This window comes from Haliotis asinina, chromosome 7 (assembly GCF_037392515.1).
Source record: "Haliotis asinina isolate JCU_RB_2024 chromosome 7, JCU_Hal_asi_v2, whole genome shotgun sequence".
Lineage (NCBI taxonomy): Eukaryota > Metazoa > Mollusca > Gastropoda > Lepetellida > Haliotidae > Haliotis > Haliotis asinina.
The window spans coordinates 64,053,505-64,058,353 of NC_090286.1; positions in this window are offsets into that span (position 1 = coordinate 64,053,505).

Genomic DNA, 4,849 nt, shown 5'->3' on the forward strand with positions numbered 1-4,849 from the left:
ATTGTATGAGGTCAGAGTTGGGTATATATATTATATTTGTCACATAACGAGACAGGCCCTCTTTGTACACCGTCGATAGACTGTATACATGGTAAATATCGGGTTAGGTGTGTGTGTGTGTGTGTGTGTGTGTGTGTGTGTGTGTGTGTGTGTGTGTGTGTGTGAGTGAGTATGCTGAAGTAATATGTGCAAAATATATTCAATCGTTATGTATTGAGTAGTAACCCTAACACGAAGGTTAAAGGTCACATACAACGTAAAACTCAACTTTGCAGATCCTGATACCTTTCGGTATGCACTTACCGAAACAAATCATCAAAAATGCCAAATTCTACCTGTAAAGGTGAAAAAAAAGCGATGAAAAAAGCCCGCGAAATCGGAGTTCAAATGATTCATTAATTTTCCACCAGCGCTGGGGAAAAAGTGGTTTCAGCAACTATGCTGGGTTGTGCTCGAGCGAAATGAGTAGGTTCGTGGAGCATGAAACAGTATGCCTGCCCGGAGTATGAGGTCGTGAGCAATAGTTTAGTGTTACAAAAACCAAAAACAAAACGTTGATTGTGATAAGCAGACTCTAGCAATGAAGATTTTTTTAAAAATCAAGACCAAAGCCAGCATCGATGTCACCTTCTCCAGTGGCAAGACCATCACGACCTACCTAAAAGCCAACGGTAAAGAACCCAGCTGTGAACACCCTAACCCGAGAGGATGCATCTACCAGATCCCTTGCAACTGTGGCGACCTATACATTGGAGAAACGCTGAGACCAATCAACACCAGAATGAAGGAACACCAGACCTCCGTCAGCAAACTCGACCAGAAATCGGCCATCTCTGAACCCTGGACATTCAGTTCGATGGGAGGACACTAGGATACTATCTACCAACAACAACAACTGGCGCCAAAGGAAACTACAAGAGGCCATCGAGATCCGGAGACAGAAACCAGCAATCAACCGTGACCAAGGAGTGTACCTACCAAGTGCCTGGGACTTATTGATAAATTAATCTCATCTGTTTGTGTACATTCTATCTGTGTAATTCATGTATAGCCAATCTACCCGTGTACATCCTTATCAACTTGTGTTTGTACTTCATCAACCCTCATGTAATCATGCTCATCAACCCTCATGTAAATCATGTACTCCATCCTTAATCCCCATCATATGTTATGTAAACATCACCCAATCATGCGTAATGTATCACCACTGGCTTCCATCCTTATCCCCAATCATGTACATCGTCCTTATCCCCGATCTGTGTTATGTAAACATATCTTATCATCTGTATTGTATTACCATTGGCTTCCATCATTGTTATCATAACTGTCGGCTTCTTATCAGTGCTTGTTTATACTGGCTTCCAGCTTTCGTTAACTCATTCCACTTGTTACTTTGTTATTGTTTTACCTGTACATATAAATATAGCTCTGTACCCCATTCTGTATCACCTGATGAAGCATTAACTCCGAAACGTTGTGTTCTCATATAAAGAAGTTGATATCCACACACACACACACACACAAAATAAAAATAAAAAATAAAAATAAAAATAAATAAATAAATAAATAAATAAATAAAAAAATTAAAAAATCTTCATTCTTATGTATTTCACTGCTAACTTCTAAATGCCCTTCAAAGACTCCAGACTCTAGCAGTTACGGACAAAACTCAATGTCCGTACAATGTGTCGTTACACATGAGTGCACACCCACCGGCCCTGATTGGGTTCGGTATCGCGGCTGCTTCGTTTCGACGGAGGTAAACCCAAGTACAAAATATTGTACTTTGGATCTGCGATTATACTCTTATAATTCTGTTTTTTTTCACAATCACCAATGCATTTTATATACCACGAGCAAGTGATAACTATGTTTGATGTTTTGGTTGCATGTGACCTTTAAGGCATAGACCTACATGTACACCGGATACACCAGTAAACATCAGTTAACATTAACCTTTCATTACGTGTGACACTATCAGGATGTACTGTACACGTGAGTTGTGACACTATCAGGTTGTACTGGACACATGTGAGTCGTGACACTAACAGGGTGTACTTGACACATATGAGTTGTGACACTATCACGGTTTACTGGACACGTGAGGCACTATCAGCGTATCCTTGATACACGTGGAGCTATCAGAGTGTACGGGACACATGTGAGTCGTATCAGGGTGTACTGGACACATGAGGCACTATCAGAGTATCCTTGATACATGTGGAACTATCAGTGTGTACTGGACACATGAGGCACTATCAGGGTGTACTGGACACATGAGGCACTATCGGGGTATCCATGATAGAAGTGGCACTATCAGAGTGTACGGGACACATGTGAGTCGTGATACTATCAGAGTACTGGAAACATGAGGCACTATCGGGGTATCCTTGATACACGTGGCACCATTACGGTGTACAGGACACATGGGGCATTATCAGAGTATCCTTGATACATGTTTAACTATCAGTGTGTACTGGACACATGAGGCACTATCAGGGTGTACTGGACACATGAGGCACTATCGGGGTATCCATGATAGAAGTGGCACTATCAGAGTGTACGGGACACATGTGAGTCGTGATACTATCAGAGTACTGGAAACATGAGGCACTATCGGGGTATCCTTGATACACGTGGCACCATTACGGTGTACAGGACACATGGGGCATTATCAGAGTATCCTTGATACATGTGACACGATCAGGGTGTACTGGACACGAGGCACTATCAGGGTGTACTGGACACATGAGGCACTATCGGGGTATCCTTGATACATGTGGCACTGTCAAAGTGTACTGGACACATGAGGCACTATCGGGGTATCCTTGATACATGTGGCACTGTCAAAGTGTACTGGACACATGAGGCACTATCGGGGTATCCTTGATGCATGTGGCACTGTCAAAGTGTACTGGACACATGAGGCTCTATCGGTGATACATGTGGCACCATCACGGTGTACCTGACACATGAGGCTATATCAGGGTGTACTGGTCACATGAGCGACTATCAGAGTTTAGTGGACACATGAGGCACTATCAGGGTATCCTTGATACATATGCCACTATATTAGTGTATCCTTGTCAAATGTGGCTATATCAGGGAATATTTGACAAAAATGACGCCATCAGGGTATCATTGATACATGTGACACTATCTAGGTATCCTTGAAACATGGGGCACTGTCAAAGCAGCTTTGTTAGTCCAGAAGGAGAATCTCAAAACTGGCCTAGAAATAGTATTTCGTAGCCTACCCAATATTGATGTTTTTACACTATTTTCTGTTAGTATGATGTCTGGGGCTCATGAAAAGGCATGTGATACTTTCAAAATGTGGTGTCAGAACTTTCAGGCCATGATATGTGGTAGGGGTCTGCGAGCATTTTCGTCACATATGGTTTGCTTCCCAACAACATCTTAAAGTTAATTATTAGTACTACCAATTTGATCACTTTAAGTTTGACTTCTGTGTATTGCTAAAGGATGTAGAAATTATTTGACATATTTTTGTTTTTGAAATAAAATCAAAATGGACGCCACTTTGGCCGCCATCTTGTTTTGTTGTGTGTTGCTTCTCAGCACCACAATTTACATCAAAATGTTTTACATCGAATGTTTCCACTTACATCCAGAGTTGATACTTTTGATGTTTTTGATACATGTCTCTCTTAGAGTGATGCCTTGGGCACAAAACATTTTTACTTTGTATGGTGATATCGTGGTAATACAATGTTTTAGAGCTTATCCTTTCAGACGGATATTTTAGCGATTCTCCGACCTTTCATGGAAATGTGTGGTGGTGATTTATTTATTGAAAGTTGGTTTTGTTTCTTATTTTCTTTCAGAGTGACGGCATGTTATTAGGATTGTTTACATATTACCCAGAATTCAAAATGGACGCAACGATGGTCGCCATTGTAGTTTTGCTACATATGCAAAGCAGAAGCCTGTATTTGTACTGACAAAAAAAGCCAAACAATTCATTCAATGCCAAATGTTTAATATAGCATAGGAATAGAACTAAATGTCAGTGATCTGGTCAGTGAAAGCTTCACACTCCTAAAATATTTGATGAAATAAAATTATCCAAATGTGTTAGAAAACTATGCTTCATCTGAGTCTGGATAGATATTCTGACGCCTGACGTAATTTCCATAGACTTGCATGTTAATTTAGGGGTGCAGGCTAAAACGTCACCACAGCAAAACGGCACCTTTAGCATAGCATAAATAATTTTCATGACATTAATTTTCAAAAGATCGATGTCTAATTTTGCATATTTGTAAGGAAGTATCTTATACCTACAATCACATATAATTTCTGTTTAATTTTCCTTTGCATATTTATCGAATGGCAAGAAGTTAATCAATTTAACCAGGGAGACTATACAGAGATTAGAAATAGAGATAAAGTAGATTTTCAAAATAGGACAGCTGATGTTAACACGTGTTCTTGCGATGCTTCGATCTGCATTCATGTTTTGGAAGGGAAAGCGGCGCGGTGTATCATTCATTCATTCATTCATTCACATATTTACTTCTTTCTTTTCTGTCACTCCTCCTGGAGTGTGTTACTGGTTACGTAACGACCCGAGACGTACGTTCAGCGGCTTTTCAAGGAGTTTCTTCTCCCCCTCTAGATAGGCTCCCTGATTACTCGCAAGATTTCCACATAAGTTTCCGTATCTGTGGATTCCTAGCTTAACATGGCATTGTTGAACCATGCATAATTACGTTGCTAAAAGTGGACCGAGCCTGTATGTCTTGTTACTCTGTCACGGAAAACATGCTGCTCTGCGAACACTGACAGCGTAAAGGGAAACAGCCTATAAATAGAACGGGTTTTT